We start from the raw sequence: 13013 nt of genomic DNA, 5'->3' as shown, positions 1-13013 counted from the left end.
CTGGTGAATGACTGAGATGGAATTTGAATCAAAGAAGTTTGGCTTCAGAATTGCTTTTTTAATCACTGTACTATGCTGAAAAAGAAGTTATTTCCAATGTTTCACCGTTATACACAATGCTATAGTAAACATCCTTGTGCACATCGTCTTGTGTAACTACAGCAATCTCTCTAAGGCAGACGGCCCTAAGTGGAATTGCTGGGTTGTAGGATATGTGCATGCTTGGTGTGGTTGGCTGAGTAACGGCCCCCAAGGATGTCCATGTGGTAATCCCTGCAACTTGTTAATGTGCTATTCTAGGTGGGGAAAGAGATCCTGCAGGTGTGATTAAGTTAAGGATTTGGGGGTGAGGGGGTTATCCTGGATTATTTGAGTGGGCACAATGTAATCACAAGAGTCCTTACAGGAGGAAAGCAAGAGGGACAGAGTCACAGGAGATGTGATGCTGGAAAGAGGGGTAAAATGGAGAGAGGGAAAGAGAGAGAAATTTGAAGATGCTGCATTGCTGGCTTTGAAGATGGAGGAAGGGGCTATGAGCCAAGGAATACAGGAAGCTTCTAGAAGCTGGAAAAGGAAAGAAGGTAGATTCTCGGCCGGGCGCGGTGGCTCAAGCCTGTAATCCCAGCACTTTGGGAGGCCGAGACGGGCGGATCACGAGGTCAGGAGATCGAGACCATCCCGGCTAACACGGTGAAACCCTGTCTCTACTAAAAAATACAAAAAAAACTAGCCAGGCAAGGTGGCGGGCGCCTGTAGTCCCAGCTACTCGGGAGGCTGAGGCAGGAGAATGGCGTGAACCCGGGAGGCGGAGCTTGTAGTGAGCTGAGATCCAGCCACTGCACTCCAGCCTGGGCGACAGAGCGAGACTCCGTCTCAAAAAAAAAAAAAAAAAAAAAAAAGAAGGTAGATTCTCCCCTATAACAACCGGAAGGAACACAGTCGTGCTCACTCATCTTGGACTTTTGACCTCCAAAATGTAAGACAATAAATGTGTGTTATTTTAAGCTGCCAAGTTTGTGGTAGCTTGTTACAGCAACAATGGCATCCTGATACCTCTGGAGTGTGCAACAAGCAGCTGGGCAGTGGGGTGGACATGCAGGATGTGTGGAGATGATTCATCCTCATGCAATCCCTGATGAGATCAATTTAAAGAAGCAATAGGGGCCATCTCCACTAAAAATACAAAAATTAGCCAGGTGTGGTGGCTTGTGCCTGTGGTCCCAGTGACTTTGGAGGCTGAGGCAGGAGAATCACTTGAACCTGGAAGGTAGAAGCTGCAGTGAGCCAAGACTGCACTACTGCACTGGGTGACAGAGTGAGATTCTGTCAAAAAAAAAAAAAAAGAATTACTCTGGATGCTAAGTAAAGACCAGACCTGAGGGCGGTGCAGAAAAGATGAAGAAGAGGGTCCAAGTGTCCCCAAATCTGCGCCTCCCGAGGAGCAGTGTGAGAGGTCTGGCACTTCTTGGAGAAATTGACTCACTGAAGTAATGAAGTAATCCAGCTACTCACTAAAGAAAAAACCAGCAAATAACAACAACAAGCCCCAGGGACAGATGACCAGTGCCCAGAGTTGCTGCAGTATTTGATCTAAAATGTACAATTTTAACAAAACTCTAAAACACTCAATTTTAACAAAAAGTTAGGAAACATACAAAGAAAAGGAAATCATGGCTCAGACACCGGAAAAAAAGCAGGCAACAGAAATTGTCTGTTAAAAAACTAAAAGAGGCCTGGCACAATGGCTCACACCTGTAATCCCAACACTTTGGGTGGCTGAGGTGGGAGGAGGTCAGGAATTAAAGATCATCCTGGACAACATAGTGTGAGCCTGTCCCTACAAAAATAAAAATATTAGCTGGGCACAGTGGTGCACACCTACAGTCCCAGCTAATCTGGAATCTGGAGTGGGAGTATCACTTGAGTATCGCAGAAGTTCAAGGCTGCTGTGAGCTATGATCATAACACTGTTCTCCATCTGGAAGACAGAGAGAGACTCTATCTCAATAAAGAAAAAAAAAAAGCAAAGAACTAGAGAACCCATGCTGAAATAAGTAGAGTATGATGCCATCGTCATATCAAATAGAGAATATCAATAAAGAGATAGAAAAATTTTTGTAAGAAAAGGAACCAAATGGAAATTCTGGAGTCAAAAAGCACAATAACTGAATTTAAAAATTCACTGGAGAGGCTAACCTGGCAGAAGAAAGAATTAGCAGACTTGAAGATAGGTTGATAGAGTTTATGTACTCTCAAAAACAAAGAGAAAAAAGAATTAATAATTAGTAATTATTAAAAATAAACAACACTTCAGAGAAATGTTAAGCATACCACATTAAGCATACCACAAATGTATCAGAAGGAGAGGAAAGAGAGGAGCAGAAATTATATTTGAAGAAGTATTAGCTGAAAACTCCTAAATTAGCTGAAAAACACTAACCCAGACATTGAGGAAGATCAACAAACTCCAAGTTAGACAAGTTCAAAGAGATCCACAGACAGACATTTTGTAGTAGAAATGCTGAAAATCAAAGACAAGAAGAAAATCTTGAACGCAGCCTGAGAAAAGCAACTCAACACTCACAAGGCAGCCCGAGTAAAATTAGTAGATGACTTATCACAGAAACGACGGAAGCCAGAAGACAATGGAAAACATACTCAAAGTGCTCAGGGTGGGGGTGGGCGGACTGTCAGCCTAAAATCCTATATCCAGCAAAACTATCTTCCAAAACTGAAGGTAAATAAATAAATAAATAAAAATAAAAATGTTGAAAACCTGAAGGTAAACTAAAGACATCATCAGAGAAATAAAATCTGAAATAATTCATTGCTAGCCAACCCACCTTACAAGAAACAATAAAGGAAGTTTTTCAGGCTAAAATAAATTAACTCTCAGCAGTAATTTAAATCTACAATGTGGTTGAACCTTGGAAACATTATAGTACATGAAAAAAGCCTGTCACAAAAGGTCACATGTTGTATAATGCCATTTGCCTGACACATCCAGAGCATGTAAATCCACAGAGACAGAAAGCATCTGATGGTTGCCAGGCCCTGGGGGAGAGGCAGAGATGGAGACTAATGGCTTAGCGGGCACAGGGCTTCCTTCTGGAATGAAGAAAATGTTATGGAACTAGATAAAAGTGGTGGTTGCACAACATTGTGAGTGCACTAAAAGCCACTAAATTGTTCACTTTAAAATTGTTAGTTTGTTATGTGAATTTCACCTCAGTTAAAAAAAAAAAAAAAGAAAAAGGAATCAAATTTGTTTTTAAAAATGTAGAGGCCGGGTGTGGTGGCTCATGCCTGTAATCCCAGCACTTTGGGAGGCCGAGGCAGGTGGATCACTTGAGGTCAGGAGTTCAGGACCAGCCTGGCCAACATGGTGAAACCCTGTCTCTAAAAATACAAAAATTAGTTGGGTGTGTTGGCGTGTGCCTGTAATCCCAGCTACTCAGGAGGCTGAGGCAGGAGAATCGCTTGAACCCAGGAGGCGGAGGTTGCAGTGAGCCAAGATCGTGCTATTACACTCCAGCCTGGGTGACAGAATGAGACTCCATCTCAAAACAAAACAACAACAAAAATGTAGAGAACAACAGAGATAAACATGATGAACAATAACACGGACGGGGAGAAAAGGAGATCCTACATAGAGAGTACAGGTTTACTAAGAATAATCAAGAAGGAATAAAACATAGTGAATCATGAGAACCAATAAGAAAAAAAATTTTTAACTACAACTTTCCAAAGCTGAAACAGGAGCTGGTTCAGAACCAAGGACACCAGTAACTGACTGGCAGGACATGCTGACATGTGAAGACCAATGGAAACCTGTCTTCCAACATTAGTTGTTCCTTTCTACCCATGTTTTTATACTTAACGCTGCATATAACATATTCCTAAACCATATGTATTGTTTTGTGGGTTTTTAAACTTTATATAAACGTCATCACAGTGTATGTATGACTTTTTCACTCATTACATTATCAAAATTCATTCAAGTTGACACATGTGGCTTTAGTTCATTGATTTAAACTGGCAATAGTATTTTACCATGTGAATATTTCACAACACATTCACCACTTATCCTTTGATGACATTTAGGTGTTTCCATGTTTTGCCCTCTTACGTTACTGCAGTGAACACCCTTGTACCTGTCTCTTTGCACACAGGTATGAGAGCTTTTCTTAGTGTCTGCATTAGAATGGGATTTCTGTGTCTTAGGGTATTTTCGTCTTGAATTTTTGGTTGCATTTTTAAAGCATAACTTTGATGAAATTAAATTTGTAGTGGCCATTTGTGTGCAGTATGCAAACCTTTCCTACCAGCCACCCCATCTCCATTTTGGACCATCTTCCCTTGTGCCTCCTGCTCGAGATCTTTTCCTCCTACCCTACTCAACAGGGGACAACTTGTGAGTAGGCTGGGCCACTGAGATGCTCTGCAGGGCTTCAGAGAGTGGTTTAGGGGAGTGGGAATTACCAGAAGCCAAATTCACCCAGAGGGATGCCCAAGCCGGAGTCTGTGTGCTGTGAGCCCTCCCTCCAGAGAACAGAGCGCCTGCCTGGGCTCCAGCCCTTTTTCTCACCCTGCCATTGAGCACATGTGCCTGCAAGTGCCGCTTCCTTCCTGGGAGACCTGGAGTCAGACCCTGTGGTTTATGCGGAAGTGCTCGGACGGACTGTGGGGAGAAGCAGAAGAGGGCAGGGAGAAGGCGGAATGAGGGAGGGGTAAGGATAAAGAGGAGAAGAAAGAAAAGGATGACAGAGCTTTTGCTCTTTTGTTCATTTTGTAATTCAGAGGCAAATCTTCCCAAGTAAGCAGGAAAAGCGTCTCTTCAGCAGTACTGAAGGCTTTGCTGGCAGAATTTTAAGACATGTAAAAGAATAATAAAAAGCACATAACAATTATACAAGGTACTACCTACTAAAATAATGGGCAATGTAGCTTATTTGGAAAAAAAAAGTTTGGTGTTCCTGGTTATAGGTGTTTCTCCCAAACAAATACCAATATTATAATACCTTTTACATAAAACTTAATGCTTTTTCCTTTACCTCCTATTTTGTTTTTGTGATCCTCTAAAGAGAAAGGAGAAAGATCTCTGGTTAAAAAAAAAAAAAAAAAAAAAAGGCCGGGCACAGTGGCTCATGCTTATAATCCTAGCACTTTGGGAGACGGAGGTGGGTGGATCACCTGAGGTCAGGAGTTCAAGACCAGCCTGGCCAATGCGGTGGGTGGAAGCCCATCTCTACTAAAAATACAAAAATTAGCGGGGCATGGCGGCAAGTGCCTGTAATCCCAGCTACTCAGGAGGCTGAAGCAGGAGAATCACTTGAACTGGGGAGAAAGAGGTTGCAGTGAGCTGAGATCGCACCACTGCACTCTAGCCTGAGTGCCAAAAAAAAAAAAAAAAAAGAAAGAAAAGAAAAGACAAAATATGTTAATGTGTAATATAAAAAATAATTATGTAAACAAATGTAGAGGAGACTTTTTTCCCTGTAGAAACCAGGTGGTTGTCATGTGCTTTGCCGCATAAAACACTGCCCTATAACTAAGTTATCAACTTATTAATTTTATTAATAAAATGAGATTTTACTTTTTTTTTTTTTTTTTTTTTTGGAGACAGAGTCTTGCTCTGTCACCCAGGCTGGAGTGCAGTGGCCGGATCTCAGCTCACTGCAAGCTCCGCCTCCCGGGTTCACGCCATTCTCCTGCCTCAGCCTCCCGAGTAGCTGGGACTACAGGCGCCGCCACCTCGCCCGGCTAGTTTTTTTTGTATTTTTTAGTAGAGACGGGGTTTCACCGTGTTATCCAGGATGGTCTCGATCTCCTGACCTCATGATCCGCCCGTCTCGGCCTCCCAAAGTGCTGGGATTACAGGCTTGAGCCACCGCGCCCGGCATATGTGCATATTTTTGTGGGTCAAGAATTTGGTAAGTCTGAGCCGGGCAGTTGGTCTCTGACGCACGTGGCATCAGCGAGGGTGAGGGCACCAGGATCCAGTTGTGAGTTGGCTTCTTCCCTCACTTTTCGGCACCCTGGGCTCCTCGCCTCCCTCCCTTCAAGGCATCTTATCCTCTGGGGCTTCCCCACAGGCCTTGGGCTTCTCGCTGCAGGGCCTTCTCAGGATTTTACACTCCCTTCTCCTGGCACCGGGCTCCAGGCCAGTGAAGGGCCCCGCCTGGCACGGGCCCAGCATCGCCCTGGAATGTGACCCCCTGCCACAATCTCTCCATGAGAAAGCGGCAAGTTCACATTGCAAATGAGCACGGGAGACACAGATCTCATTCCAGCAGACTTCAGAAATACACGCAGACACATTGTGAAATCGTGTTTCCTTTTTATTACTTGGAATGGTCTTGGGGTAGAGATCCTCAACTAGAAAAACTAAAGGTTTTTTCTTTAATAATTTTTACTTTTTTTACATAACTTTCCTTTGAAATTAGGAAAATCAAGTATGCCCATGTTAACAAGTGAGACTACCCAAAGGTGTGTGTATATGTATAATACACACACATATATACATATATACACACATATATACATATATACACACACATATATACATATATACACACACATATACATGTATACACACATATACATATATACACACACACCTACATACATATATACACACACATACACACATATATACACATATATACATATATACACACATATACATACACACACATACATATATACACACACACATATATACACACACATATATACATATACACACACACATATACATGTATACACACACACCTATATACATATATACACACATATACACACATATATACACATATACACACATACATACACACATATATACATATACACACACATATATACATATATACACACATATACATACACACATATATACATATACACACACATATATACACATATACACACATACATATATACATATATACACACACATATACACATACATACATATACACACACATACACACACACATGTATACATATACACACACACATACATATACACACACATACACACATATATACATATATACACACATATATATACATATATACACACACACATATATACACACACACATACACACACACATATACACACATATACACACACACACACACACATATATACACATACACACACATATATATATATTTTTTGAGATGGAGTCTCGCTCTGTCACCCAGGCTGGAGTGCAGTGGCGCGATCTAGGCTCACTGCAAGCTCCGCCTCCCAGGTTCACGCCATTCTCCTGCCTCAGCCTCCCGAGTTGCTGGGACTACAGGCGCCGCCACCACACCCGGCTAATTTTTTATATTTTTAGTGGAGACGGGGTTTCACCGTGTTAGCCAGGATGGTCTCGATCTCCTGACCTTGTGATCCGCCCTCCTCAGCCTCCCAAGGTGCTGGGATTACAGGCTTGAGCCACCGCGCCTGGCCAAGATACATATTTTTAAAGTTAATGCAATATCCCCAGCCCTCATTCAATTCCCTCATTCAATTCCCTCATTCAATTCCCCTTCCCTGATGTACCCAGTGTGTCCCTCCACACGTGCTCATACAAACAGAAATGCTTGCACATGCAGATGTTTGTTGGCTGTTGTTTTCAGTGAGATAATTGTATGCATCTCACTCTGCCACTTGCTAATCACTAGACCACAAGCAATCTTCCCAGCATAAGTCTGACTCATTTTGTTAGGAATACATACTATTCCATAGTTAGACAGAACTACAGTTTATCCAACCATTCCCTTTGTAGCAGAGACTTTTCACAGTTCATCAATATCCTGTTACCCTTCTGGGCAGGCATGCCTTGAAGTCCAGCATAACCAGGGCTTCGTTCTCATCACTTTGCAGTCCTAGACTCAAGACCTGCTTCCTCCAGCTGTGGCAAGAGTGAACACACATCCCATCCCCAGAAGGACCCTCCCCCTGGTCTCCTGAGAGCAATTTGTGCAGCTCTCCTGCAGTCTTACAAGGAAACCTGTTTTAGGCCATTGACTTTTTTGAGCTATTTGGCTTATTTCCTTTGGATAAAGTAGCATATCCTAACTTGTACAGCCCTATTGGTGGACATCAGGTCATTTGGGTTTTTTTTTTTTTTTTTTGGCCAGTGCAACAATGCTGCGATAACCTTTCATACACACACACACACCTGCCTCCCCCTCCCCACCCCACACACACCACTGATTCTCTAATTTTTATAGGATAGACTCTTAAAGGTTGATTGCTGGGTCAAATGATTTTAATTTTGCTTTTTGGTTTGTTTGTGTTTTTTTCTGAGATAGGGTCTTGCTCTGTTGCCCAGGCTGGAGTACAGTGGTGCCATCACAGCTCACTGCAGCCTCAGCCTGCTGGGATCCAGCAATCCTCCCACCTCAGCCTCCCAAGTAGCCAGGAGTACAGGTGTGAGCCACCAAGCCTGGCTGGATTTCAAGTTTTAACAGATATTTTTAGATTACATTCTCCAAAAGCTTTAGCAGTTCACACTCCTACAAATAATGCAAGGATGTTTCACTCATTTTAATTTTTGTTGGTTTAATAAGAAAAATGGTATCACATTATTGCTTTAATTTGTATTCCCCACATCAATTTTCAGCAATTTATTCATACCAGCAATGTAAGGATGAAAACTCATTTTAATTTTTGTCAATTTGATGGGTTAAAATGGTATTTTATTATTGCTTTAATTTGCATTTCATCAACCAATTTTCAGATGTCTATTAGTCATCTAGATTTCGGTGTATGTGAAATGTCTATTCATGTTATTTTATCCGTTTTTCTTTTGGAATGTCTTTTACCAAATAATAGGAGAGCTTTGTGTGCCAGAAATATCAAGTGTTGCTAAAGTTTTTACTCAACATACTATCTCTTGCCTTTCCTTATGACATCTTTTGCTGTGCAGTATATGCATGTTGTGTGTTGAGAATATGGGAATGTTACGGAGGTGGACAGTGGTGATGGTTGCACAGCTGTGCGATGGTACTTACCGCCACTGAACTGTACACTTAAACATGGTTAGAAATCGAAAATTTTGTGTTATGCATATTTTACCAAAAAAATATTTTTAAATGCCTGTCTTTTCCTTCTTCTTGGTTTCCTTTCCTGCTTAGGTGCCTCTCTCCCATCCAAAGTTACCGAAATACTCCCCTAAAACTTCTTCTAATATTATAGTTTTATTTTTTACACTAAAATTTTCAATCCATCTAGAATTTACTTTTAAATTGTGAGGTAATGCCTTTCTAGCTGTTTATCAACTCTATCATCTTGAGATTTCTTTTTTATTTTCATTACTATAAGGTCTACTTTCTGGTTTTATTTTATCTAAAATTAGAAATTGCTGGGCTGGGTGCGGTGGCTCATGCCTGTAATCCCAGCACTTTGGGAGGCCGAAGTGGGTGGACCACGAGGTCAAGAGATCAAGACTATTCTGACCAACATGGTGAAACCCCGTCTCTACTAAAAATACAAAAATTAGCTAGGCGTGGTGGTGGGCACCTGTAGTCCCAGCTACTCAGGAGGTTGAGGCAGAAGAACCACTTGAACCCAGGAGGCGGAGGTTGCCGTGAGCCGAGATTGCGCCACTGCACTCCAGCCTGGCGACAGAGCGAGATTCCATCTCAAAACAAGAAAAGAAGACAAAGAGGAAGAAATTACCACTGCATATTTTCTACTGAAATTAATAAATTACTTTCCCTGAGCAGACTACAAAATTTCTAGAATCAGCAAGATTTCTAATCACTCTTCCTAGGAAAATACATGTGTACATGCTTACCTGCATATATTAAATCATTCCCAGTGAAGAGATTATTTATGTGTTTTTTTGTTTGTTTGTTTGTTTGTTTTGAGACAGAGTCTCGCTCTGTCGCCCAGGCTAGAGTACAGTGGCCGGATCTCAGCTCACTGCAAGCTCCGCCTCCTGGGTTTACGCCATTCTCCTGCCTCAGCCTCCTGAGTAGCTGGGACTACAGGCACCCGCCACCTCGTCTGGCTAGTTGTTTTTTGTATTTTTTAGTAGAGACGGGGTTTCACCATGTTAGCCAGGATGGTCTCGATCTCCTGACCTCGTGATCCGCCCGTCTCGGCCTCCCAAAGTGCTGGGATTACAGGCTTGAGCCACCGCGCCCGGCCTGAAGAGATTATTTAAATAATTGACTTGCACTCTTCTATAGATGCAATACAGAGTATTGTTATAAAAGTCTTCACCCATGCAACCAAAACAACATTGAAATTTGATAATTAATTAAATTAATCATTATGAACAATAAAACACAATGCATGTTGAGGATTGAATTATTCATATTGACTAATCTACAATAATTACGGATATTCAATTCAATTTGTATATTATAGACATGACATCATAACTTGAATATAAGCTTCAGGTTTTTATTTTCTTAATTACATTGTTTAATATAACAAGATTAACATTGAAATAATTATCCAAATCATGGATACACAGCAGCTGTATCTACGCTTGTATATATATATATTTTTTTTTTTCAAGGGGGCCCATTACATTTCCTTGCAGATATTTTTAGTGGACAGAGCTGGAAATATGAATTTTTCAAAATCACGAGTGAAGCTAATACTTCTGATTTAAATTTAACTTCAAAGGGACTTTACCTAATACTTGGATTTCACCTTTGCATCATAATATTTTATCTTCCAAAACTCTTGTTTGATAACAACTGTAACCTAATTTATTTGCTTTATCAAGATATATATGTAAAAATTGTGAATACATTTAATACACATATAAAATACATACCATGCTTTATTTTTTTATTTATTTATTTTTTTGAGATAGAGTCTTGCTCTGTCGCCCAGGCTGGAGTGCAGCGGCGCAATCTCAGCTCACTGCAAGCTCTGCCTCCCGGGTTCACACCATTCTTCTACCTCAGCCTCCAGAGTAGCTGGGACTACAGGCGCCGCCACCACACCTGGCTAATTTTTTTGTATTTTTAGTAGAGATGGGTTTTCACCGTGTTAGCCAGGATGGTCTCGATCTCCTGACCTCACGATCCTCCCACCTCGGCCTCCCAAAGTGCTGGGATTGAGCCACCGTGCCCGGCCACCCATGCATTTATATTATATGTTTTATATCTAAAATGGTTTATCTATTATATACGCAATGGTTTAGCAGTTAGCAATCCCATGTTCCTATGAATGACAAGACTACTGAATGAGGTTAAAGCTCTGTCTCTTTGCAGGTCTGCTGCTGTCCAGAGGAGTTTCCATTAAGGATGGGTGGTGTAAATACTGTGTTTTAAAGTCTCTTAAAATAGCCATTTTCGGCCGGGCGCGGTGGCTCAAGCCTGTAATCCCAGCACTTTGGGAGGCCGAGACGGGCGGATCACGAGGTCAGGAGATCGAGACCATCCTGGCTAACACGGTGAAACCCCGTCTCTACTAAAAAATACAAAACACTAGCCGGGAGAGGTGGCGGGCGCCTGTAGTCCCAGCTACTCGGGAGGCTGAGGCAGGAGAATGGCGTAAACCTGGGAGGCGGAGCTTGCAGTGAGCTGAGATCCGGCCACTGCACTCCAGCCTGGGCGACAGAGCGAGAGTCTGTCTCAAAAAAAAAAAAAATAGCCATTTTCTCTGGGTACACATGTCAACAACCATACAGGTTCATTCATTTCAGTTTCTTTTTAATGTTTAAGAATTGTTATTGCTTTTAGTATTTTTTACAAAAATATGGTACTTACCTGACCCCAAAGTCAAAATCCCATTGCACGCTCTATTGAAAGAAGCCTCCATCTCACATCCTTGTCCTCTTCACTCTGTCCCTTCCCTTCCGGGCAGATTTTGGTTTATCGTCCAATGTTCGTTTTTATGAATACAAGCAAGTTGCTAGAACATACTCATGTTTCTCTACCTTTCTTAGCAAAAGTGAGCATCGAATACACACACCTCTGCATCTTGATCTCCCACTTAGCCACATTTTGAGCTCTCCCTTTTCATCCTTGCATGGTAGTGCCTGGCCCTCCTCGGGGCCTCAGCCCCACTGTGGGTGGACTGTGGTTCACCCAGCCAGACCCCTGCTCACAAACAGCTTTTGCGTCTACAAATGAGGCCACGATGAGCAACCATGTGCCTGAGTTACTTGGTATTTGTACCTGTGTGGCTTTAGAATCGAGTCCTAAAACATTGTTAACATGAAATTTAGGCGAAATGTCTGATAGTTAAAAGAATCTCAAAACTTAATTTTGAAACCAAAATGAGCCTAAAACATTTTCCTGGCTCTTTGCCTTCCAGGCCTGGTCTATGGCTGCACAGCTTCTCGGACCCCTGCTGGGCTCTGGGCCCAGGGCGCTTGCACAAAGGGACCACAGTAACCAGTGATCTGGCCGGGCGGGACCACAGCAGCCGGTGATCTGGCCGGGTGGGAAGCAGTCCGGTGATCTGGCCGGGTGGGAAGCAGTCCGGTGATCTGGCCAGGTGGGACCACAGCAGCCCGGTGATCTGGCCGGGCGGGACCACAGCAGCCGGTGATCTGGCCGGGTGGGAAGCAGTCCGGTGATCTGGCCGGGCGGGACGTAGTCCGGTGATCTGGCTGGGCGGGACCAAAGTAGCCGGTGATCTGGCCGGGCGGGACCACAGCAGCTGGTGATCTGGCCGGGCGGGTCGCAGTCTCCTCTGGGGAGCGAGCAGGGCAGCTCATTTCTGGAGGACGCCTCAGTGGCAAAACACAAAAACATTTCTCCTAAATACAAGAAGTAAGCTGAAAAAAATTAGAAATCAGGTTCCAACTTTTATGTAATTCACATCCTTTAGTGAGGTAATAATTATTGAAGAACTATAAATACAAAGAAGAAAACACATACTGTAAAATTCACAAAATGTAACGCATGCATGTGGAGGAATATCTCATTTTCATCACGGTGTTTATATTTGGCATGTCATCCTTACACCTGCATGTCATGAAGAGTTACGTTATAGAAAACAGAATTTTCTTAGCTCACAGCATGACTTGGAAAATAAT

At 42.5% G+C, this 13013-nt stretch overlaps 1 long non-coding RNA gene across 1 annotated transcript in view; it reads right to left on the bottom strand.

Moving 5' to 3' along the window:
• Nucleotides 1-10517: 10517 nt before the first annotated feature.
• LOC114673722 (uncharacterized) overlaps nucleotides 10518-13013 on the bottom strand; it is a 39828-nt gene continuing 37332 nt past the window's right edge. The window contains exons 6-7 of the long non-coding RNA XR_013408434.1: nucleotides 11591-12705; nucleotides 10518-10856 (exon numbers count right to left, since the gene is read on the bottom strand). This is a non-coding gene — a long non-coding RNA (uncharacterized LOC114673722). The remainder of the gene's footprint in view (nucleotides 10857-11590; nucleotides 12706-13013) is intronic.

This window comes from Macaca mulatta, chromosome 18 (assembly GCF_049350105.2).
Source record: "Macaca mulatta isolate MMU2019108-1 chromosome 18, T2T-MMU8v2.0, whole genome shotgun sequence".
Lineage (NCBI taxonomy): Eukaryota > Metazoa > Chordata > Mammalia > Primates > Cercopithecidae > Macaca > Macaca mulatta.
Note: the sequence above shows the minus strand (reverse complement) of the source record. Positions and strands in the feature narration are given on the sequence as shown.